At 43.0% G+C, this 27,168-nt stretch overlaps 1 protein-coding gene across 2 annotated transcripts in view; it reads right to left on the bottom strand.

Annotated features, from left to right (window-relative positions):
- The window catches only part of ARHGEF40 (Rho guanine nucleotide exchange factor 40), a 224,019-nt gene that overhangs the window by 174,056 nt on the left and 22,795 nt on the right, over positions 1-27,168 (bottom strand). The gene's annotated exons all lie outside the window — the stretch shown is intronic.

Below are 27,168 nucleotides of genomic sequence, written 5' to 3'. Positions count from 1 at the left end.
TTTTATGTTTTGTCATAGCAGTGATGAGTCCATCACATTGTAGAAGTGACACCCCCAAGATGTAAAATGAGATCTGTCAAGGTATCCATCATTTACCCCCCCCCCCAAAAAAAAATAGTGCTGCATGATGTTCTTTATGTGATAAAATTAATGGAATTGGAAACTGAGCCTATGACACAGATGTGAAAAAGTCCTAATTAATAAAAATATTGTGTATTGGTTGTTTGTCATGTTATTAGTCATTTTCCTATAGAAGAAGCATAATGTCTTGGCCATTTTTATGTAATGTTTCCTAACTGCACCAATCTGTTGTAGTAATCCTGAAATTGTTGAACAACATGCAATATGTTGGAAACTTTTTCTCTTCAGATGATGATGATAATAATAATAATAATAATAAAATATTATTATTATTTTATGTAGTACCAACATATTCCACTGCACTTTAAAATTTAGGGGGGACAGGTTCAAACAATAAAAATATTATAAAGTAACTCACAATTCAAAAGTTAAAGGAGGAGTGAGGGCCCTGCTCACAAGCTTACAATCTACACTGTGTGCAGAATTATTAGGCAAATGAGTATTTTGATCACATGATACTTTTTATACATGTTGTCCTACTCCAAGCTGTATAGGCTTGAGAGCCAACTACCAATTAAGTAAATCAGGTGATGTGCATCTCTGTAATGAGGAGGGGTGTGGTGTAATGACATCAACACCCTATACAAGGTGTGCTTAATTATTAGGCAACTTCCTTTCATTTGGCAAAATGGGTCAGAAGAGAGATTTAACGGGCTCTGAAAAGTCCAAAATTGTGAGATGTCTTGCAGATGGATGCAGCAGTCTTGAAATTGCCAAACCTTTGAAGCGTGATCACCGAACAATGAAGCGTTTCATGGCAAATAGCCAACAGGGTCGCAAGACGCCTGTTGGGCAAAAAAGGAGCAAAATGACTGCCCGTGAATTGAAGAAAATCAAGCGTGAAGCTGCCAAGATGCCATTTGCCACCAATTTTGCCATATTTCAGAGCTACAATGTTACTGGAGTATCAAAAAGCACAAGGTGTGCCATACTCAAGGACATGGCCAAGGCTAAAAAATGACCACCTTTGAACAAGAAACATAAGATAAAACGTCAAAACTGGGCCAAGAAATATCTTAAGACTGATTTTTCAAAGGTTTTATGGACTGATGAAATGAAAGTGACTCTTGATGGGCCAGATGGATCAGCCAGAGGCTGGATCAGTAAAGGGCAGAGAGCTCCACTCCAACTCAGACACCAGCAAGGTGGAGGTGGGATACTGGTATGGGCTGATATCATCAAAGATGAACTTGTGGGACCTTTTCGGGTTGAGGATGGAGTGAAGCTCAACTCCCAGACCTACTGACAGTTTCTGGAAGACAACTTCTTCCAGCAGTGGTACAGGAAGAAGTCGGTATCGTTTAAGAAAAACATGATTTTCATGCAGGACAATGCTCCATGACATACATCCAACTACTCCACAGCGTGGCTGGCCAGTAAAGGTCTAAAATATGAAAAAATAATGACATGGCCCCCTTGTTCACCTGATCTGAACCCCATAGCGAACCTGTGGTCTCTCATAAAATGTGAGAGCTACAGGGAGGGAAAACAGTACACCTCTCAGAACAGTGTCTGGGAGGCTGTGGTGGCTGCTGCACGCAATGTTGATCGTAAACAGATCAAGCAACTGACAGAATCTATGGATGGTAGGCTGTTGAGTGTCATCATAAAGAAAGGTGACTATATTGGTCACTCATTTTTTGGGGTTTTGTTTTTGCATGTCAGAAATGTTTATTTCTAAATTTTGTGCAGTTATATTGATTTACCTGGTGAAAATAAACAAGTGAGATGGGAATATATTTGGTTTCTATTAAATTGCCTAATAATTCTGCACATTACTAGTTACCTGCACAAACAGATATCCTCCAAAGATAGCCAAATCTAAAAAAAAACCCACTCCAACTTCCAAAAATATTAAGCTTTGATAGTTATGAGTCTTGTGGGTTGATAGAGAACATAGTTATTGATCAATAATAAAAAAAATCCTCTAAAATACAACTTGCCTAATAATTCTGCACAGTGTATAAGGAAATAGGGCGGACAAAATAGGTAAGTGCTTGTCATGTACGGACTAGGCATTATTATAAATAGGGCATTTCAAATAAGCTGCATGATCTGGTCATCGGACAGTATCTAAGTACAGTTTGTAGACACAGATAAATAGGATGGACCAGATTCTAAATAAAATTTAGAAAGAGGGAACAGGGGAGAGTTAATGGGAACCTGTCACAAGGTTTTTCCAATATAAATTGCTGCTACCACTAGTGAGCCCTTATATACAGTATTCTAGAATACTGTATAAGTCCCCAAGCCAATCTGTATAACATAAAATAGAGCTTTTACTGTAGTCATCTGGGAGCAGTCTGTACAGATGGGCTTCACTGATCTTGATCAGGTGCCTCGTCTCTGCTTAAGATCGCCGTCCTATTTTCCTGCTTCACGTGGATGACGCGTCCTATGTCATCCCCACAGTGTTGTCCACTGCGCTCCTGCACACTTCTCTCTGCCATGCTGAGGGCAGAGCATAGAACTGTAATGCGCAGGTGTCAAGATAGGTCAAAGACCGCCTGCACTACAATACTTTGCTCTGCCCTTGGCAGGGCAGAGAGAAGTGCTCATGCGCTAGAGAGCAATGGAGGACACTGTGTGGACAATGTAGGGAGCGTCATCCAAACGAAGCAGGAAAGGAGGAAGGTGATCATAAGCAGAGAGAAGGTGCTTGATAAAGAACATCAACACCCATTGGACCGGGGCACCCCACAGGTAAGTATAATAAAAGGTCATTTTATGTTACACAGATCGGTTGGGAACTTATATAATCCATTCTAGAATACTGTATGTATAAGGGCTCACTGGTGGTGGCTGCAGTTTATATGTGAAAAACCTGGTGACAGGTTCCCTTTAAATTACTGAATTGAGGAGATAAGCCTGTCAAAAGAGATGTGTTTTTAACCCCCTCCCCCCCAAAATTATTTTCGTCTTTATGACCAGGCCATTTTTTCACTTCTGACCAGTGTAACTTTGTGATGTAATAACTCTGGAACGCTCCAACGTATCCCAGTGATTCTGAGTCTGGTTTTTTTTTTGCTTTTTTTAAATATTGGAAATGTTAAAAATTTCGCAATTTTAAAACTATGAATTTTTATGCACTTAAACCACAGAGTTATGTCAAACAAAATAGTTAAATAACATTTCCCACATGTCTACTTTACATCAGCACAATTTGTTAAACATCATTTTTTTGTTTGGAAGTTAGAAGGGTTCAAAGTTTATTAGCAATTTCTCATTTTCCTACAAAATTTACAAAACCATTTTTTTTTGAGCGCCTAGGTGACAGAAAATCCTCAAAAGTGACACAATTATAAAAAGTGAACCCCTTCAACATGTCGAAACCACATCCAAGAAGTTTATTAACCCTTTAGTTGCTTCACAGGAAATAAAGCAATCTGGAAGGAAAACAAAGAAAATTTTCCTTTTTCCCACAAAAATGTTACTTTAGTCCCAAATTTTCACAAGGGTATCAAGAGAAAATTCACCAAAACAATTTGTTGTGAATTTTCTCCTGAATCTATCAATACCTCATTTGTGGGGGAAAACTACAGTTTGGGCGCACGGCAGGGCTTGGAAGGGAAAGAGTGCCATTTGACTTTTTAAGTTTAAAATTAGCTGAAATCGTTACCAGACGCCATTTTGTGTTTGGAGAGCCCTTGATGTATCTTAACCAGGGCTGTGGAGTCGAAGTCGTGGAGTCGGAGTTCATTTTGGTGGAGTATAAAATATATAATAAATTGGGTACAGTAGTTCTATGCAGAATGTGCTGAATATTTTTTCATCGAAATTTGGGAAAGTTATGAAATGTCCTATAAATGGCTGTTCTATTCCTGATCTAAGGCTACATTCACACACAGCGTTTTTTGCTGTGTTTTTTGAGGATATGTTTTTCAGCTGCAAAAGCAGATCAGCTTTTTAAAAAAACGCATCACCTGAAAGGTTTTTGAGCTCATAGATAATGTTTTCAAATTTATGGTGAACCTTCAGGTAACCCTATATATGAAGGTCAATGGACACAGGTGGCTGAATTGAAGGAATTGCTTAATCACCCATTTACCGTGACTGAAAAATTACAAGCTGAGGATTTAACTCCTGGCATTTTCATAATGTAGTGGAAGAACTTGCAATTTTGCCTGTCCCAAAGAGGAGGTTTAATCGCAGATGGCGTTTCTGCTTCAATGAAATGGAGAGAGACACAGCTATTGGAAAATAAAATTCTTTTGACAGCTGTTTTTGTGGACCCAAGTCATCGTATACTGTTTGATGATCAACAACTTACTAAAGGAAAGGAAGCTCTGACTGAGGTAGCAGTTACAATGAGTGGCCTACAGGACTGCCAAGAGCAAGAGGACTTGGGTCCTGACAGTGCTACGGCTGCCGTATCTTCATCCTCATCAGATGAGGAGTTTAACTTTGACAAGTATTTGTATGACATGTAGCAGACAAAGCGTTGCCGCAAGGAAAAAGATTTCACTCCGTCTCCTATAGCAAGCAGATTGACCATATTTCACCAAAGTTTTTCACTTGCTCTCAAAGAAGTAGAAAAATTCAGCAGTTCATCAAAACTGAGTGTGCATGAGGCAATTCCTTTATACCCGGAAAGTGTTAGAGATGTTGCCCATGTGGTTACGGCTTTGCCTCCAACCCAAGTTAGTGTAGAGAGGTTGCTCTCTAGCGTTAAAATTATTAGGTCAGATTTGAGGTCATCTATGAAGGAGGATCTGATGGAAGCAATTCTATTTCTTCGTACAAATTCACAGACTGCAGAACCGTTATTTAGTATGTTTTTGTTGAAAACTGTTTTTTTGCATAGTTTATTACATTGTGTTGTTTATGTGTATATATATATATATATTACACATATATATATATATATATATATATATATATATATATATATATATATACATATATACATATTATATATACATACATACATACATACATACATACATACATACAGTGCCCTGCAAAAGTATTCGGCCCTCTTGAATTTTTCAACCTTCTCTCACATTTCAGGCTTCCAACATAAAGATAAAAATGTAAATTTTATGGTGAAGTATCAACAACAAGTGGGACATCATTGTGAAGGTGAACATTATTTATTGCTTATTTTACATTTTTGTAAAAAATAATAAACTGAAAATTAGGGCGTGCAATATTATTCGGCCCCTTTACTTTCAGTGCAGCAAACTCACTCCTGAAGTTCATTGAGGATCTCTGAATGATCCAATGTTGTCTTAAATGACTGATGATGATAGATATAAGCCACCTGTGTGTAATCAAGTCTCGGTATAAATGCACCTGCTCTGTGATAGTCTCAATGTTCTGTTTAAAGCACAGAGAGCATCATGAAGATCAAGGAACACAACAGGCAGGTCCGTGACACTGTTGTGGAGAAGTTTAAAGACGGATTTGGTTGCAGAAAGATTTCCAAAACTTTAAACATCACAAGAAGCACTGTGCAAGAGATCATATTGAAATGGAAGGAGTATCATACCACTGCAAATCTACCAAGACCAGGCCGTCCATTCAAACTTTCATCTCAAACAAGGAGAAGACTGATCAGAGATGCAGCCAAGAGGCCCATGATCACTCTGGATGAACTGCAGAGATCTACAGCTGAGGTGGGAGAGTCTGTCCATAGGACAACAATCAGTCGTACACTGCACAAATCTGGCCTTTATGAAAGAGTGGCAAGAAGAAAGCCATTTCTCAAAGATATCCATAAAAAGTGTCATTTAAAGTATGCCACAAGCCACCTGGGAGACACACCAAACATGTGGAAGAAGGTGCTCTGGTCAGATGAATCCAAAATCGAACTTTTTGGGCACAATGCCAAACAATATGTTTCGTGTAAAAGCAACACAGCTCATCACCCTGAACACACCATCTCCACTGTCAAACATGGTAGTGACAGCATCATGGTTTGGGCCTGCTTTGCTTCAGTAAGGACAGGGAAGATGGTTAAACTTCATGGGAAGATGGATGGAGCCAAATACAGGACCATTCTTGAAGAAAACCTGTTGGAGTCTGTAAAAGACCTGAGACTGGGACAGAGATTTGTCTTCCAACAAGACAATGATCCAAAACATAAAGCAAAATCTAAAATGGAATGGTTCACAAATAAACGTATCCAGGTGTTAGAATGGCCAAGTCAAAGTCCAGACCTGAATCCAATCGAGAATCTGTGGAAAGAGCTGAAAACTGCTGTTCATAAACGCTCTCCATCCAACCTCACTGAGCTTGAGCTGTTTGCAAAGGAAGAATGGGCAAGAATTTCAGTCTCTCGATGTGCAAAACTGATAGAGACATACCCCAAGCGACTTGCAGCTGTAATCGCAGCAAAAGGTGACACTACAAAGTATTAACTTAAAGGGGACGAATAAGATTGCACGCCCCAATTTTCAGTTTTTATTTTTTACAGATATTTAAAATAAGCAATAAATATCGTTCACCTTCACAATTGTGTCCCACTTGTTGATTCTTGACCATTAGATTAAAATTTTTATCCTTATGTTTGAAGCCTGAAATGTGGGAAAAGGTTGAAAAATTCAAGGGGGCCGAATACTTTCGCAAGGCACTGTATACACACATATATACAGTACAGACCAAAAGTTTGGACACACCTTCTCATTCAAAGAGTTTTCTTTATTTTCATGACTCTAAAAATTGTAGATTCACATTGAAGACATCAAAACTATGAATGAAAACATGTGGAATGAAATACTTAAAACAGCGTGAAACTGAAAAATGTCTTATATTCTAAGTTCTTCAAAGTAGCCACCATTTGCTTTGATTACTTGTCACGCTGTACTCTAAGATGTACAATAGCAGTACAGCGCAGTAATGTGGGACTGAGAAAATTCCTGAAACTATCTGAGAAGGTAGTTAGCTGGTAAACCACTAGGGGGCGTAAAAGTGGAGGAAACGTATGAGCAGGGAATTCCCTAGAAGAGGTAATACTAGTCAAGCCCACCAGATGGCGGTAGAATCGTCAGAAAGCCGTGTCCCAACATGAGGTCTTGTAAGTACACAAGGGCAAAGTCTAAACGTAGTCAGAGGGAAGCAAATAGTCAGTAGCCGGGAAATCAGAGCCTAGAAGCGAGGGGGAGTGGGAACACAAGACAGAATTAAGGCAAACAGATAAGGAACGAACAGGGAGACAGCGGGAGAGACACTGCTGGAAACAGACAATAGAGGAGGTTAACAGGTCAGGTGAACACGGAGGTCAGGAGGGGGCAGGGCAGACAACAGGTCACTCGAGCAGAACACAGCAGAGCCAGAAGTATCAATGGCGAAGTCCAAGAGAAACAGTTCCCTAATAAAGCAGCCTGACCTCCAGAACGAGGCAGAAAGGATTAACCCCTAACGTGACTTGCATCAGAAGTGAAACTAAAAAAAAGGCTCAGCTCCAGCTGAGCCAGGAGTCAATCATGACATTACTGCTTTGCACACTCTTGGCATTCTCTTGATGAGCTTCAAGAGGTAGTCACCGGAAATAGTTTTACAACAGTCTAGAAGGAGTTCCCAGAGATGCTTAGCACTTGTTGGCCCTTTTGCCTTCACTCTGCAGTCCAGTTCACCCCAAACCATCTCGATTGGATTCAGGTCTGGTGACTGTGGAGGCCAGGTCATCTAACGTAGCATCCCATCACTCTCCTTCTTAGTCAAATAGCCCTTACACAACCTGGAGGTGTGTTTGGGGTCATTGTCCTGTTGAAAAATAAATGATGGTCCAACTAAACGCAAACCGGATGGAATAGCACGCCGCTGCAAGATGCTGTGGAAGTCATGCTGGTTCAGTATGCCTTCAATTTTGAATAAATCCCCAACAGTGTCACCAGCAAAGCACCCCCACACCATCACACCTCCTCCTCCATGCTTTACGGTTGGAACCAGGCATGTAGAGTCCATCCGTTCACCTTTTCTACAAAGACACAGTGGTTGGATCCAAATATCTCAAATTTGGACTCATCAGACCAAAGCACAGATTTCCACTGGTCTAATGTCCATTCTTTGTGTTCTTTATCCCAAACAAGTCTCTTCTGCTTGTTGCCTGTCCTTAGCAGTGGTTTCCTAGCAGCTATTTTACTATGAAGGCCTTCTGCACAAAGTCTCCTCTTAATAGTTATTCTAGAGATGAGAAGGTGTGTCAAAACTTTTGGTCTGTACTTTTGGATCAACTGATCGCTCCCAGCAGTCGGCCGCCGGGTGATCAGCTGATCGCTCCTAGTGCCGGTTGATCAGCTGATCGCTCCCAGCATGGGGTGATCAGCTGATCGCTCCCAGCACGGGGAAGGGGGGGTGTAAACTGATCACTCCCAGCGCCGGGTGATCAGCTGATCGCTCCCAGCGCCGGGTGATCAGCTGATCGCTCGGCCGCCAAGAATGTGTGCGGGGGGCGGAGTGGGTGGAGCCGAGCGGGGCCATGGCGCTGAGGACAGGTGAGTGTGTGTGTGTGTGTGTGTGTGTGTGTGTGTGTGTGTGTGTATGTATGTATGTATGTGTATGTGTATATATATATACATGCGGAGTGGAGTGCGGGAGGGGGCGGAGCCGAGCGGGGAAGTGTCAGGCTCCCTGCACACGTGGCCAGGATAAATATCGGGTAAAGCACTTTCCCTGGTTACCCGATATTTAACTTTGTTACGGGTGCAGGGAGCCAGAGAGAGCATGCGCAGTGAAATCCTAAGGATTCCGCTGCTCAAAAAAACGTTACATGCTGCGTTCCTCCCGCTGGGCGGAAGCAACGGAGCGTCGCCCAGCGGAAACAACGCAGGTCCTTTTGGCACAATCCATCATCCATACAAGTTAACGGATTCCGCTGTTTTCCAAAAGGGCGGGTTGTGACGGAAGGAAAACAACGCAAGTGTGAAAGTACCATTACTGACTCCACAGCCCTGATCTAAACAGAAGTGACACCATTTTGAAAACTAGACCACCTTAGGGAATTTATCTAGAGGTTTGGTGAGCACCTTGAACCCCCAGGTGCTTCACAGAATTTTATAACGGTGAGCCGTGAAATTTAAAAAAAATACATTTTTACTAGAAAATGTGTCTTTAATCCCTAATCTTTCATTTTCACAAGGGTAACAGGAGAGAATACACCATACAAATTGTTGTACAGTTTTTCCTAAGTACACCAGTACCCCATATGTGGTACAAAATTACTGTTTAGGAGCACGACAGGGCTCGGAAGGAAAGGCACGCCATTTGACTTTTTGAACAAAAAAGAATCGTTAGTGAACGCTATGTCGCGTTTGGAGAGCCTCTGATGTCCTAAGTGGAACCAACCCCCACCAGTGACCCCCGTATTGGAAAATAGACCCTTCAATTAATTAATCTAGTGGTGCTGTTAGTATATTATCACTACAGGTGTGTCACAAACATTTAGACTATTGAGCAATGAAGAAAAAATAATGACATTTTTACCACTAAAATGTTGTTTTAACCCCAGATTTCCAATTTTCACAAGTAGACTAGGGAAAAAAAGCAACATAATATGTTACACAATTTCTCCTGAACATGGCAATAACCCACATGTGATTGTACAGTACTGTTTGGCTGCACTGCAGAGCTTGAGAGGAAAGGAGCGTCATTAGATTTTTGGAGCACCGATTTTCCTAGAATAGTTCGCGGAGTCCATTTGCAGAGCTCCTAATCATGACTGACTATCAGGACGTATGGGGTACATTCAATGTTGGGAAGGCGATAAAACACGTTTAAAAATGTGGGGGCTAGGTATTAGTTGGAGCATCTGGTTAGTGCGTTCCAGAAAACTGCCACTGCACAAGAGAAGTCTTGGAGATGGAATTGGGAGGTTTGGATTACGGCGGATATTAGTCTTAGGCTATGTGCCCACGTTGCGTTCTGTCCCTGCAGAAATTTCTGCAGCGATTTGAACAGCACACGTGCGCTTCAAATCGCTGCAGAAACAGTCTGTAATGAAAAGCCGATTTCATGCGCTCTGGATGGAGCCTCTCCTATAGACAGAGCGGGGGCTGCATTCAAAGCGCATGAAAGAAGTGACATGTTGCTTTTTAGAACGAAGCGCTTCGGCAGTAGCCGAAGCGCTGCGCTCTAATACGCCACGTGGGCATGGATTAGGCACAATCTTCATAGATTGTGCTGGGGACGCAGGACGCATGCAGTTACGCTGCGGTGCAGATCGCAGCGTAACTGCATGCAAATACGCTACGTGGGCACATAGCCTTAGATCAGTTGCAGAGCAGAAAGGACAGGTAGGGAAATATACAGATATGCGGGAGGAGATATAGGGTGGTGCAGAGCTTTACGGGTGAGAGTGATACGTTTGTATTGTATGTACTGTATAGTTTACCAGTACAATGATTGGCATAATGTAGAGGCATCGGTGAAGCAGCTAGATAGAAATACTGACCCTGGCTGCCGCATTCAGGACGGATTGAAGAGGAGAAAGTTTGGTAAGAGGGAGACCGATCAGAAGAGCGTTGCAATAGCCATGACGGGAATGAACCAGAATGAAAGTAAAGTTTTTGCAGTTTCAAATGTGAGAAAAGGTGAGATTCAGGAGGTGTTTTTAAGCTGCAGATAACATGAGCAAGTGATGATTATTATACAGCATCTTAAGGTTCTGCCAATAAATTCATGTGTTCCTATCTTGCTTATGTAAGAGTTAGCAAAATGGCTCTGTTCCTAGTGTGAAATCTCCGAATGTATGTGTTGGAAATACCAGTGATATTTAAGTCTGCGGTAACAATGCTGCTCCTGTTTCAGAACAAAGACTTTCTTTACCCAAAGCTGACAAATAATTAAACCATACGTCAATTGTGACTGCTTTAATTGAACTTGTACCAAGATTTTACACTCTTTTCATAGTGCCTTATTTTACTTACCATATTTCACTGAGTCTCATTTTACACAATTTTTCACATCTTAAAGCATATTATCTGTAAATCTCTAGATACCCTTGCTGGGCATTACACGCAGAAGAAAAAAAAGTATGTTTCAATACTAAATAGTCTTTTAGTATTTCGTATTAGAAAAGTATGCATATGCATATTCTACAGACAGAACAAACTACTACTCTTCATAACTTTATGTTGCTTAAAAGGGTTTTCCCACAAACAAGGTACATTTTAATTAATAGATCTTGATATAATAATCAGCTCCAAGATTGGATGTGTTACATTTTTTTTCCTGTGCTGAGATAATCTTATAAATGTGGCCCTGCTATGTAATGGCTGTGTCTGACCGTACAGAAACATGGCTGGCACATACCACAGCTCCTGGTTAGGGGAGCAAACAGCCAGGTTAATGTTTTACGTCACTGAATGCAGCAACTTCGATCTCATGCTGTAATATCTGTACCCTTTTGCTTCTTCCCCCCTGTCAAGTAATGTGGTATCTGCAGACTATGTTCTTGTAAAATCAGACACCGCCATTACACAGCAGATAGTAGGGTTAGAATTATAAGATCGGTATGCAAATGACTATGGTAGCTCTGAAGCCTATGTCCTTTCAGCTTTGTTCCCTACCCAGTGCCACCTCCTTCTGCTTCACTAAATCCTAGTTTTGTATATGGTGAATAGAGCTGCATATCAATTCAAACATTGATTTATCAACAACAGAGGAATGGACTGACCATGTAAAGGTATGGTTAAAGGGATTGTCCAGTTTGAATCACCATGTCTGCAGTCACTCTATGCAGGGTCTGGCTGGCACATTTTAGCCTGGGGGGCAATCATAAGGCAGTAACCCTCAAGTTGCTGCGGCCCACCTCTGGTCTGTTTATTTCTGGCCACTATATTAAAGCAGCAGTGGTAACAGACTTTATGAACAGACTGGTATATATATATATTGGAAGAGAACCGTGCTTACTGCTTACATAGATACTGCAACAGAACCAAGATGACTACATAGATATAGGAACTGCAAGGAGCTTACTACAGAGATATGGAAACAGAACGGAGCTTACTGCAGAGATAAGGGAGCAGAATCCAGCTAACTGCAGAGATATGGGAGCAGAAACGAACTTACTACAAAGATACAAGAGCAGAACTGCACTTACTACAGAGATAAGGGAGCAGAATCTAGCTAACTGCAGAGATATGGGAGCAGAAACGAGCTTACTACAAAGATACAAGAGCAGAACGGCACTTACTACAGAGATAAGGGAGCAGAATCTAGCTAACTGCAGAGATATGGGAGCAGAAACGAGCTTACTACAAAGATACAAGAGCAGAACTGCACTTACTACAGAGATAAGGGTGCAGAACGGAGCTTACTACAGAGATATGGGAGCAGAAACGAGCTTACTACATAGATATAGGAACTGCAAGGAGCTTACTACAGAGATATGGAAACAGAACAGAGCTTACTGCAGAGATAAGGGTGCAGAACCTAGCTTACTACAGAGATAAGGAAGCAGAATCTAGCTAACTGCAGAGATATGGGAGCAGAAACGAGCTTACTACAAAGATACAAGAGCAGAACTGCACTTACTACAGAGATAAGGGAGCAGAATGGAGCTTACTACAGAGATAAGGGAGCAGAATCCAGCTAACTGCAGAGATATGGGAGCAGAAACGAACTTACTACAAAGATACAAGAGCAGAACTGCACTTACTACAGAGATAAGGGTGCAGAACCTAGCTTACTACAGAGATAAGGGAGCAGAATCTAGCTAACTGCAGAGATATGGGAGCAGAAACGAGCTTACTACAAAGATACAAGAGCAGAACTGCATTTACTACAGAGATAAGGGAGCAGAATCCAGCTTACTACAGAGATAAGGGAGCAGAATCTAGCTAACTGCAGAGATATGGGAGCAGAACCAAGCTTACTACAAAGATACAAGAGCAGAACTGCACTTACTACAGAGATAAGGGAGCAGAATCCAGCTTACTACAGAGATAAGGGAGCAGAATCTAGCTAACTGCAGAGATATGGGAGCAGAAACGAGCTTACTACAAAGATACAAGAGCAGAACTGCACTTACTACAGAGATAAGGGAGCAGAATCCAGCTTACTACAGAGATAAGGAAGCAGAATCCAGCTTACTACAGAGATAAGGGAGCAGAACGGAGCTTACTACAGAGATATGGGAGCAGAAACGAGCTTACTACATAGATATAGGAACTGCAAGGAGCTTACTACAGAGATATGGAAACAGAATGGAGCTTACTGCAGAGATAGGGGTGCAGAACCTAGCTTACTACAGAGATAAGGGAGCAGAATCTAGCTAACTGCAGAGATATGGGAGCAGAAACGAGCTTACTACAAAGATACAAGAGCAGAACTGCACTTACTACAGAGATAAGGGAGCAGAATCCAGCTTACTACAGAGATAAGGGAGCAGAACCAAGCTTACTACAAAGATACAAGAGCAGAACTGCACTTACTGCAGAGATAAGGGAGCAGAATCTAGCTAACTGCAGAGATATGGGAGCAGAATCCAGCTTACTACAGAGATAAGGGAGCAGAACTGAGCTTACAAACAGAGATAAGGAAGCAGAATCCAGCTTACTACAGAGATAACGGAATAAGTACAACGAGACAAATCAGAGTATATTGTATAAAAAAATTTTTTTTTAATAATATTCTTCAAAATATTTTTAGAAAAACACTTTTTTATTTCAAATTGCTAAAATCATCACAAGGTCAAGAAAAAATATCACCAGAAAAAAACAAACATATAAACACATAAACAGAGGGGATCTCTGATCCAAAGGATTATTGGTGAAAAAGGCAGAGGATCATTTCATATAAAAAAATCTATATCATAAAAATATCACCCCTGTCCCTTCACCAACATCCATAGTACAGCACTAATACATATATTAATTGATAAATAATAAATATACAGATATATAAATATTATATCGATATATCAATAAATATACATATAATAGCTCCAGTGTAAATAGCCAATGTTCAAAAGGAAGGTTTTTACTCCTATAGACAAGAGCGGAATAAACGAGGAATTTCCTCTATATAAATATAACTTCTCCTTTAAGAATGATATTTCCTATGTCCATAGGTTTAATAAGGAGCAATGAGTTATAGTTTATTTAATAGCTTGCCCACTCAAGCTGTTTATTAATGCCCACTCCTCCCAAATAGAATGAATTACTCCCTTAACAACAGGGGCCAATAATAAGTGTAACAGACATCAATTTGCCATACTTGCCTAATATAAGGTCAGAGACACCCTCAAAAGCTTGACATACCTTTCAAGGGAAACCTTTTCATCAGGAAGGAGAGATAAGGGAGCAGAACCCAGCTTACTACAGAGATATGGGAGCAGAAATGAGCTTACTACATAGATATAGGAAATGCAAGGAGCTTACTACAGAGATATGGAAACAGAACGGAGCTTACTGCAGAGATAAGGGTGAAGAACCAAGCTTACTACAGAGATAAGGGAGCAGAATCCAGCTTACTACAGAGATAAGGGAGCAGAATCCAGCTTACTACAGAGATAAGGGAGCAGAACCAAGCTTACTACAAAGATACAAGAGCAGAACTGCACTTACTACAGAGATAAGGGAGCAGAATCTAGCTTACTACAGAGATATAGGAACTGTAAGGAGCTTACTACAGAGATATGGAAACAGAACGGAGCTTACTGCACAGATAAGGGTGCAGAACCGAGCTTACTACAGAGATAAGGGAGCAAACAGAATCCAGCTTACTACAGAGATAAGGGAGCAGAATCTAGCTAACTGCAGAGATATGGGAGCAGAAACAAGCTTACTACAAAGATACAAGAGCAGAACTGCACTTACTACAGAGATAAGGGAGCAAAATCGAGCTTACTACAGAGATAAGGGTGCAGAACTGAGCTACTACAGAGATATGGGAGCAGAAAAGAGCTTACTACAGAGATATGGGAGCAGAACCAAGCTTACTACATAGATATGGGAGCAGAAACGAGCTTACTACTGACATAAGGGAGCAGAAATGAGCTTACTACATAGATATAGGAACTGTAAGGAGCTTACTACAGAGATATGGAAACAGAACGGAGCTTACTGCACAGATAAGGGTGCAGAACTGAGCTTACTACAGAGATAAGGGAGCACAATGGAGCTTACTACAGAGATAAGGGAACAGAATCTAGCTAACTGCAGAGATATGGGAGCAGAAACAAGCTTACTACAAAGATACAAGAGCAGAACTGCACTTACTACAGAGATAAGGGTGCAGAACTGAGCTACTACAGAGATATGGGAGCAGAAACAAGCTTACTACAAAGATACAAGAGCAGAACTGCACTTACTACAGAGATAAGGGAGCAGAATCGAGCTTACTACAGAGATAAGGGTGCAGAACTGAGCTACTACAGAGATATGGGAGCAGAAAAGAGCTTACTACAGAGATATGGGAGCAGAACCGAGCTTACTACAGAGATATGGGTGCAGAACCGAGCTTACTACAGAGAGATAGGTGCAGAACCGAGCTTACTACAGAGATATGGGAGCAGAATCAAGCTTACTACAGAGATATGGGAGCAGAATCAAGCTTACTACAGAGATATGGGAGCAGAAACAAGCTTACTACTGACATAAGGGAGCAGAAATGAGCTTACTACATAGATATAGGAACTGTAAGGAGCTTACTACAGAGATATGGAAACAGAACGGAGCTTACTGCACAGATAAGGGTGCAGAACTGAGCTTACTACAGAGATAAGGGAGCACAATCCAGCTTACTACAGAGATAAGGGAACAGAATCTAGCTAACTGCAGAGATATGGGAGCAGAAACAAGCTTACTACAAAGATACAAGAGCAGAACTGCACTTACTACAGAGATAAGGGAGCAGAATGGAGCTTACTACAGAGATAAGTGTGCAGAACTGAGCTACTATAGAGATATGGGAGCAGAAACAAGCTTACTACAAAGATACAAGAGCAGAACTGCACTTACTACAGAGATAAGGGAGCAGAATCGAGCTTACTACAGAGATAAGGGTGCAGAACTGAGCTACTACAGAGATATGGGAGCAGAAAAGAGCTTACTACAGAGATATGGGAGCAGAACCGAGCTTACTACAGAGATATGGGTGCAGAACTGAGCTTACTACAGAGAGATAGGTGCAGAACCGAGCTTACTACAGAGATATGGGAGCAGAATCAAGCTTACTACGGAGATATGGGAGCAGAATCAAGCTAACTGCAGAGATATGGAAGCAGAACCAAGCTTACTACAGAGATATGGGAGCAGAAACGAGCTTACTACTGACATAAGGGAGCAGAAATGAGCTTACTACATAGATATAGGAACTGTAAGGAACTTACTACAGAGATATGGAAACAGAATGGAGCTTACTGCACAGATAAGGGTGCAGAACTGAGCTTACTACAGAGATAAGGGAGCACAATGGAGCTTACTACAGAGATAAGGGAACAGAATCTAGCTAACTGCAGAGATATGGGAGCAGAAACAAGCTTACTACAAAGATACAAGAGCAGAACTGCACTTACTACAGACATAAGGGAGCAGAAATGAGCTTACTACATAGATATAGGAACTGTAAGGAGCTTACTACAGAGATATGGAAACAGAACGGAGCTTACTGCACAGATAAGGGTGCAGAACCGAGCTTACTACAGAGATAAGGGAGCAAACAGAATCCAGCTTACTACAGAGATAAGGGAGCAGAATCTAGCTAACTGCAGAGATATGGGAGCAGAAACAAGCTTACTACAAAGATACAAGAGCAGAACTGCACTTACTACAGAGATAAGGGAGCAAAATCGAGCTTACTACAGAGATAAGGGTGCAGAACTGAGCTACTACAGAGATATGGGAGCAGAAAAGAGCTTACTACAGAGATATGGGAGCAGAACCAAGCTTACTACATAGATATGGGAGCAGAAACGAGCTTACTACTGACATAAGGGAGCAGAAATGAGCTTACTACATAGATATAGGAACTGTAAGGAGCTTACTACAGAGATATGGAAACAGAACGGAGCTTACTGCACAGATAAGGGTGCAGAACTGAGCTTACTACAGAGATAAGGGAGCACAATGGAGCTTACTACAGAGATAAGGGAACAGAATCTAGCTAACTGCAGAGATATGGGAGCAGAAACAAGCTTACTACAAAGATACAAGCGCAGAACTGCACTTACTACAGAGATAAGGGTGCAGAACTGAGCTACTACAGAGATATGGGAGCAGAAACAAGCTTACTACAAAGATACAAGAGCAGAACTGCACTTACTACAGAGATAAGGGAGCAGAATCGAGCTTACTACAGAGATAAGGGTGCAGAACTGAGCTACTACAGAGATATGGGAGCAGAAAAGAGCTTAATACAGAGATATGGGAGCAGAACCGAGCTTACTACAGAGATATGGGTGCAGAACCGAGCTTACTACAGAGAGATAGGTGCAGAACCGAGCTTACTACAGAGATATGGGAGCAGAATCAAGCTTACTACAGAGATATGGGAACAGAATCAAGCTTACTACAGAGATATGGGAGCAGAAACAAGCTTACTACTGACATAAGGGAGCAGAAATGAGCTTACTACATAGATATAGGAACTGTAAGGAGCTTACTACAGAGATATGGAAACAGAACGGAGCTTACTGCACAGATAAGGGTGCAGAACTGAGCTTACTACAGAGATAAGGGAGCACAATCGAGCTTACTACAGAGATAAGGGAACAGAATCTAGCTAACTGCAGAGATATGGGAGCAGAAACAAGCTTACTACAAAGATACAAGAGCAGAACTGCACTTACTACAGAGATAAGGGAGCAGAATGGAGCTTACTACAGAGATAAGTGTGCAGAACTGAGCTACTATAGAGATATGGGAGCAGAAACAAGCTTACTACAAAGATACAAGAGCAGAACTGCACTTACTACAGAGATAAGGGAGCAGAATCGAGCTTACTACAGAGATAAGGGTGCAGAACTGAGCTACTACAGAGATATGGGAGCAGAAAAGAGCTTACTACAGAGATATGGGAGCAGAACCGAGCTTACTACAGAGATATGGGTGCAGAACTGAGCTTACTACAGAGAGATAGGTGCAGAACCGAGCTTACTACAGAGATATGGGAGCAGAATCAAGCTTACTACGGAGATATGGGAGCAGAATCAAGCTAACTGCAGAGATATGGAAGCAGAACCAAGCTTACTACAGAGATATGGGAGCAGAAAGGAGCTTACTACTGACATAAGGGAGCAGAAATGAGCTTACTACATAGATATAGGAACTGTAAGGAACTTACTACAGAGATATGGAAACAGAATGGAGCTTACTGCACAGATAAGGGTGCAGAACTGAGCTTACTACAGAGATAAGGGAGCACAATGGAGCTTACTACAGAGATAAGGGAACAGAATCTAGCTAACTGCAGAGATATGGGAGCAGAAACAAGCTTACTACAAAGATACAAGAGCAGAACTGCACTTACTACAGACATAAGGGAGCAGAAATGAGCTTACTACATAGATATAGGAACTGTAAGGAGCTTACTACAGAGATATGGAAACAGAACGGAGCTTACTGCACAGATAAGGGTGCAGAACTGAGCTTACTACAGAGATAAGGGAGCACAATCGAGCTTACTACAGAGATAAGGGAACAGAATCTAGCTAACTGCAGAGATATGGGAGCAGAAACAAGCTTACTACAAAGATACAAGAGCAGAACTGCACTTACTACAGAGATAAGGGAGCAGAATGGAGCTTACTACAGAGATAAGTGTGCAGAACTGAGCTACTACAGAGATATGGGAGCAGAAACAAGCTTACTACAAAGATACAAGAGCAGAACTGCACTTACTACAGAGATAAGGGAGCAGAATCGAGCTTACTACAGAGATAAGGGTGCAGAACTGAGCTACTACAGAGATATGGGAGCAGAAAAGAGCTTACTACAGAGATATGGGAGCAGAACCGAGCTTACTACAGAGATATGGGTGCAGAACCGAGCTTACTACAGAGAGATAGGTGCAGAACCGAGCTTACTACAGAGATATGGGAGCAGAATCAAGCTTACTACGGAGATATGGGAGCAGAATCCAGCTAACTGCAGAGATATGGAAGCAGAACCAAGCTTACTACAGAGATATGGGAGCAGAAACAAGCTTACTACTGACATAAGGGAGCAGAAATGAGCTTACTACAGAGATATGGGAGCAGAAACGAGCTTACTACAGAGATATGGGAGCAGAAATGAGCTTACTACAGAGATATGGGAGCAGAAACGAGCTTACTACAGAGATAATGGAGCAGAATGGAGCTTAAACAAAATGTCATCAATCAGGAAGTAGATAAAAGAAAAAAAAAGCAGTTAGAGTAGAGGAGGAACCCTAGGGAAATTTTAATCAAAGTATATTAGTAAAGTAATTAGATTACTACAATAAATAGGTAGATAATTATGGTTATAAATTACTGTTAGTTTTCAACCACTCATTTAATATTATATAAGGTTCCATGCACTTTTAAACATGATCATATTTGATAATCTACTAAATAAACATCACTTTATTTAAAGCTTATGTCTCCAAATTTTCAGACACTAGGTGTCTCCCTTTGTCTAACTTGCTGACTACTGCCTGTTGTCAAGTATAATCTGTCACAATACTGAGGTCTTACGGGCGGTGGGATTGGGTAGTTCCATGATGAGATGGATAGGCTCCCTATATAGTATTCCCTCAGTGGTGGTCAGGGTGAATGGTCTTCTGTCTGACAGGTTTGCCATTGCCAACGGAACTAGACAGGGGTGTCCCCTTCCTCCTTTGACATTTGTGTTGACATTAGAGCCCCTCCTATGCCATATCAGATACAATGGTGATATTTCTGGCCCCTGGGTTAAAAAAAACGAATTTAAAATTGCAGCCTATGCGGACGATATTTTATTTTTACTCACCAACCCCAGGATATCCCTACCCAACCTACTGCGGGAATTTGAAAAATACTCTACCCTGGCAATAAATGTTTTCATCCCTTCGGTCATATTTTAGTTTTAAATGGGCCGTCCAGTCCCTGAGATACTTGGGGATTCACTTTGCGGCTAACACCAATCTTCTCTATAAATTGAATTTCCTCCCCCTTCTCCGGACTATCCGTGGGGACTGTGCGAGGTGGGCCAAAGGTCTGTTTAGGTGGTTTGGAAGATGCAATATTTTTAGGATGAACGTACTTCCTCTCATCCTATATTTTTTCCAATAAAGAATCTAAACTCCTTTTTTAAGGGCCTGGGGTCTCTCCAAACTAAATTCATCTGGGCTCGGCTCTCTCGGCCCTTGCTGAGTAGGTCTAAGAGAAGGGGGTTTGGGTATCCCAGACCTGAAGACCTACTACTGGGCCTTGCATATGGTTAGCTTTATCGATTGGTGTCACCACTCCCTTGTGAAGCCCTGGGTATCATTGGAGCAAAGTTTCCCTGGCATATGGTTAGCGTTATCAATTGGTGTCGCCACTCCCTTGTGAAGCCCTGAGTGTCATTGGAGCAAAGTTTCTCCGAGGTCCATCTCCCAGTCGCCCCTTGGATAATGCATATACCTCTTTCCAGTTTGAGGCATCACCCTACTCCTCTCTCGCCAGTGATCGGCTCATTGGACTCCCACCCTGGCCTGTCGGACCCGTTTTTTTATCGTTGGATTCTGGGGGAAGATTCCAGGCTTGTCATTTGGAGGTAGGGGAGATTGGCCTTCCCTCTGAAGGCCATGAAGGAATGCTTGTTACTGGCCCCTTTGGGTGGATGGAGATCTAGTAAACTTAGGCACTTTCTGAGCTCTCTCCATGACTTTGCGCAATTTGCCGTCCGGCTCACTGAGTTTGAAAATCTTTGCTTGAGAGAGGGGGTGTTGCGGCATTCCCTCCTTGGTGCACGGGATGTGGCTAATCCGGCAGATGCCCCTCCTCCTGGATACCTACTGCAGTGGGAACGCGACCTGGGAGTTTCTCTATCGGACGCGCAAAGGAATAATGTCCTGCTGTTGGTGCACAAGACCTCAATAAGATCCAGGCTCTAGAAGTCTAAGTTCAAACTTCTGGCAAGGTGGTACAGGATCCCTTCCAGACTGCATAGGATGTGGTTCCCAGCTGCTGGAAATGTGGGTCGGAGGTGGGAGATTATGTACACATCTTCTGGACCTGTCCGGCTTTGAAACGGTTCTGGGACAGAGTGGGTGAGGTTATCAGAGATGTGACTGGTACTATTCAGGTCCTGGGTCCGGAGTTGTTCTTGTTACAACTTTCGTAGACCTCGGTCTCTTCGTTCAAAAAAATCGTTGTTGCGTTTCTTGGTGATGGCGGCTAGGTCGTGCATCCCCCTGAAATGGAAGTCTGTGCCCCCCCCCACCCACTCTGGCCCTATAGGCTTCCAGGGTCAACGATCTAATGTAAATGGAGGACCTGACTTCCTCACTCTATGATAGGTATGAGCTCTTCTATAGGATCTGGTTTCCCTGGCTGGATTTTAAGTTTTCTAGTGATTATGCCCGCCTGTTGGCTGATTCATTTTGACTGCCTGGCCTGGACAGGTTTCTCCCCCTGAAGGTGCTGGCTCTTCCCTCCTTCCCATCTTCTTTGGCTTCCCCTCTCTCCCTGCCTCCCCCCTTCTTTGTCTTTACTTTCCCTCACCCCCCCCCCCCCTTTTTTCCCCTTCTCTTCCTCATATATTCTTCTCAGGGGGTCTCTTCCCCTAATGTTAGTGGGGCCTGGTTTCCGCTGGTGTCTTACTATTCATCTAAATCCCCTTTCTTAAAACCTAAAATGTACAGACCCACATTTTTTAGGTAGGGGGTAGGATTTTTTAAGTTGCTACTATACATGGAGTTTGCTTGCCCTTATTGTTACGCATAATGGGATTATGTCTCCTAGCCCTTGTTTTGTTGTGGTCTGTTTATTAATAAAGAATTTAAAAAAAAAAAAAGTATAATCTGTCACCAACTATGCAAAAATGGATTACCGACAAAATGGGGTGGGTCTTAGGTCTTTCTGCTTCTACTCTACAAGCTCCTGAGATACAGAGAAAAAAAATATCACTATCTGGTTTAAATTTGGCATACTCTCTAATGTTATGGGAGTTCTTCGTATTAGGACTCATTCAGATGTCAGTGTTGCACATACGTGTTTTTCACAGATAGAACATGTACCCATTGTAATATGAGCTACTCACATGTCCGTGTTTTTTCGCGGACCGTGTGACAAAGTAATAATCACGGAGACATGTCATTTTTTTTCTGGCAGCATGGATGAAAAGTGCCAACACAAATCTGTGGGCCCAGATGGCATCAGAGTTCTCTCCGTGTTTAATATTGCAAAAGTTAGCAGAAGCTTTGGAATTTATCCATGTGTGAAACCACTGATGACACACGGATCCAGTGCGTGTACCACTTTTTTCCTTACGTGAAAAATACTAACGTCTGAATGAGGCTTTAGACACAAAGCATTTCATCAACATGGAGTGTTGTGGATCAGTGATATATCCTGCTTATACATCAGTAAAAACAAGCTATTTTATGGCAACTTGAAGTTGCAGTTCATTGACAAGATGAACCTGCAGTTCATTGACACAATAAACAGACTGCAGTCATCGTACTAAAATGCAGGGCAATAACTTGTAATGTTAATATAGACCACTGTGAGGATTCGCCAGTTTTAAAGCCAGGAACAGCAGTCACGTGGCCGCAATACACTAGCCTTATGAGAGGCCTCGCTCACTTAGTTGAAATGTGGCTGGGAGCAGCGTCGGTCTGGCGTGGCGGGGTAGCGGGGAAACCCCCCGTAGGCTCCGACCTGGTCTTCAATACAAGCTGTCCCCGGCAGCCTGCAGGTCCCCCCCACCCCCACCGGGTGTATTAAAATGACCTGCGGCCGCGGCTCCTTTGACCGTCGAGCTGCCACCGCAGGTGATAATACTGAATATAGCAGTCAGATTATGACATAATCTGACTGCTACATACACGTTCCAACGGGGGTCCTGCAGGCTGCCGGAGCTACAGGGGGAGGTACAGGGGGGGCAGAAGGGGCGGTCCTGACCTGGAGAGCTGATGAGCAGCAGCGCGGCAGGGGCAGAACAGAAAGCTCCTGCCGAGAAGAAAATGCTTTCAGTGGTTTAGCAGGCAGGACCTGAGATGACTCATGCCCATGTGATCGTGTGGGAGGAGCCGGGCAGGAACTGCCGAAGGAGAAGTGCCTGGGGCTGGTAATGAGACTAAGGAAATATTGAGATCTTGATTTTGTGAAAAATCTTGCTTTTCATCGGTAATGAGAGATGAGGGGTGCAGATTTGGGGTGCTGGGTGTGTGATTTGGGGTGCTGGGTGTGTGTGATTTTGGGATGCTGCGTGTGTGTGATTTGGGGATGCTGCGTATGTGTGATTTGGGGATGCTGCGTATGTGTGATTTGGGGATGCTGCGTGTGTGTGATTTGGGGATGCTGCGTGTGTGTGATTTGGGGATACTGCGTGTGTGTGATTTGGGGATACTGCGTGTGTGTATTAGTCCCAGCTGCGGACATGAGTGAAGTCCACACAGTAACCATATATCAGTAGGGATTAGGGAAAGAGGGATAGCAGCAGTCAGAGCATGGGATGGGATTGGGAAAGCTGGGTGCTGAGCTCATCACCCAGCTTTCCTATGTTCTGATATCCATCTTGTCCTCAGCTCCCCAGCTCCCAGCTGTCCCATTCTCTGAAGCACTGCAGAATATGCTAGTGCTATATAAAAAAAAAAGATTTGATTTGATCATGGGAAAGCTGGGTACTGAGGACAAGCTTGCTATTAGAACATAGAAAAGCTGGGTGCTGAGGGAAAGAGCCGAGTGTAGAGCTATTATCCTGTACCCCCAGTGTCAGTGTCCTGTACCCCTCAGTGTCAGTGTCATTATCCTGTACCCCCAGTGTCCGCGCCATTATCCTGTATCCCCAGTGTCAGTGTCATTATCCTGTACCCCCAGTGTCAGCGTCATTATCCTGTACCCCCAGTGTCAGCGTCAATATCCTGTACCCCCAGTGTCAGCGTCATTATCCTGTACCCCCAGTGTCAGCGTCATTATCCTGTACCCCCAGTGTCAGCGTCATTATCCTGTACCCCCAGTGTCAGCGTCATTATCCTGTACCCCCAGTGTCAGCGCCATTATCCTGTACCCCCAGTGTCAGCGCCATTATCCTGTACCCCCAGTGTCAGCGCCATTATCCTGTATCCCCAGTGTCAGTGTTATTATCCTGTTCCCCCAGTGTCAGCGTCATTATCCTGTACCCCCAGTGTCAGTGTCATTATCCTGCACCTCCAGTGTCAGTGTCATTATCCTGTACCCCCAGTGTCAGTGTCATTATCCTGTACCTCCAGTGTCAGTGTCATTATCCTGTACCCCCAGTGTCAGTGTCATTATCCTGTACCTCCAGTGTCAGTGTCATTATCCTGTACCTCCAGTGTCAGCGTCATTATCCTGTACCCCCAGTGTCAGCGTCATTATCCTGTACCCCCAGTGTCAGCGTCATTATCCTGTACCCCCAGTGTCATTATCCTGTACCCCCAGTGTCATTATCCTGTACCCCCAGTGTCAGTGTTATTATCCTGTACCCCCAGTGTCAGTGTTATTATCTTAGGCTATATGTAATTACTCTTCAGGGGCCTCTATATGGGATGATAGTACAGGAGGGGCCTCAGTATAAATACCTGTAAAAAAAAAAAAGCCTGATCTGCCTATAGAGCAGTATTGTCAGAATACACAGGGCTAGTAAAGGGTTTATCCAACATGTAAAACTAATGTGGAAACCATAGTGTGGCTTTTATAGGCCTTTGTCCCCACAGAATTACTGGTCACATCCAGTACAGACACTGGGGGCCGATCATTACCTGATAATTATGTAATGTGTGAAGGTGGAAAGAGAAGACAGATATTGACCAGTCTCCAAATGGAAGAGTGTATGGAGGGTTGCGCTATTTGCGCACGTTGCATACTGCCGTGACAAATATTCTGCAGCAATTTAGCAGTGCATGTGCGCTTCAAATCGCTGCAGAAACACTGCATAATGGATGCAGTGTGTCTGCAGATTACATGCCGATTTCATGCGCTTTGGATGCTGCCTCTCCCATAGACAGAGTGGGAGCAGCATCCAAAGCGCACCAAATAAGTGACATGTTGCTTTTTTGAGCGCAGCGATTTGGATCAAAATTTTAGCATGCAAATCACTGCGCTCTCAAACGCAACGTGAGGATGGATTATGCACAATCTTCATAGATTGTGCTGGGGACGCAGGACGCATGCATTTACACTGCAGTGCAATATGCAGCGGAAACGCATGAAAATAAGCAATATGCGCACACAGCCTAAGGCCGGTTTCACACATCCGGCTTTTTGCCGTTTTGCCGGATCCGGCGCTCTCCCGTACAGTTAATACAGTACAATGACAGCGCAACAAGCGCCGGTCACATGCTGTCATGTGACCGGCGCATGTGACCCGGAAGTTACAGCGCTGTCATTGTACTGTATTATCTGTACGGGAGAGCGCCGGATCCGGCAAAACGGCAAAAAGCCGGATGTGTGAAACCACCCTAAGGCTTCACACCTCCACATACTAACTCTTAGGCCCTGTGTGCACTGAAAAATGGCATTTTCGTAAGAAAATTCCGCACCCTCTAGCAGAATTCCGCACTAAAAACCGCATGCGGATTTGCCGTGGTTTGTTGTGTTTTTGGTGCGGATTTGCCGCGGTTTTTCCACAGGTTGGTCCCTACGGTTTTTAACCATTATTTAATGGCAAAAACGCAGGCACCCGCGGAAATTAAGTGACATGCTACTTCTTTTTGCTGCAGAAATTCTGCAGCAAAACCTGGAGAGAAAAAAACGCAGTGCGCGCACAGCATTTTGATTTTCTCATAGATTTTGCTGGAGAAGGTCTGCAGGAAGGTTATGAACAAAATCTGCAGCAAAATGTGCAGCAAGAAACGCAGTGTGCGTACAGGGCCTAATAGGGGATTTACTAGATAGATGGCAGCAGAGGTGGATTAATATTAGTAATCTTTTCCCTCTGAAGATGCTGGATAACATTTTGCTTCTCTTTGAATATTGTTTGGCTGATGGACTCGGTGGTTTATACAGAGGACAAGGAATGTCCGTGTGTAAGAAAAACTGCGACTGACTGTAAATAACAGATTCCATTATTAACTACAATAAATAAGATGCTAGAAGAAATCCTGTGATATCTGCAGGGCACAATACAGGTCTCTTCTGCGCACTGTAGAGTTTGCTAAAAAACGCATATATACTGAGAGAAGCCGAAAATGAACAAGTAATAAAAACGTTTATGGTAGCTACAGTGTGGGCCCCTAAAGGCAATTATCCTGGTAGGCCCCTGGCACCCCAGTCTGACCCTGGCTGGGAGTATGCACATTGCATACTTCCGGATACGTTACCACCATTCCCGGATCTGACACCGGAGAATCGTCACAGTGTGTGTGATGTGAGGATTCACAAGTCTGCAGTCACATAGAGTGCCCCTAAGGCTATGTGCGCACGTTGCGTACAATCACTGCAGAAATTTCTGCAGCGATCTGAAGAGCACATGTGCGCTTTAAATCGCTGCAGAAATGTCCGTAGTGAAAGCCGATTCCATGCGCTCTGCCTGCAGCTCCTCCCATAGACAAAGCAGGAGCTGCCGGCAAAGCGCAGGAAAGAAGTGACATGTCACTTCTTAGAACGCAGCGCTTCGGCAGTAGCCGAAGCGCTGCGCTCTAAAACGCCACGTGCGCACGGCCCCTGCACAATCTCCATAGACTGTGCAGGGGACGCAGGACGCATGCAGTTACAATGCGCTACAAAGCGCAGCGTAACTGCATGTATTTACGCAACGTGCGCACATAGCCTTAGAGTGAATGTAGACTTGTCATTTGAGACTGTACAAACCCCTTTAATGAACATGGATCATCAATAGCATTATAAGAGAACTAAGACCATGTTTATAGCAAACATATAACAAGAGGATGTTCTTTTGAGATATGTCTGGCTATTGAATAGTATATACTGTATTTCCTATGTTGCAGTTGAGCATTTCTTTTGCTCCAAAAATA

Source organism: Anomaloglossus baeobatrachus, chromosome 1 (genome assembly GCF_048569485.1).
Source record: "Anomaloglossus baeobatrachus isolate aAnoBae1 chromosome 1, aAnoBae1.hap1, whole genome shotgun sequence".
NCBI lineage: Eukaryota > Metazoa > Chordata > Amphibia > Anura > Aromobatidae > Anomaloglossus > Anomaloglossus baeobatrachus.
This window is presented reverse-complemented; position numbering and strand designations above follow the sequence as displayed.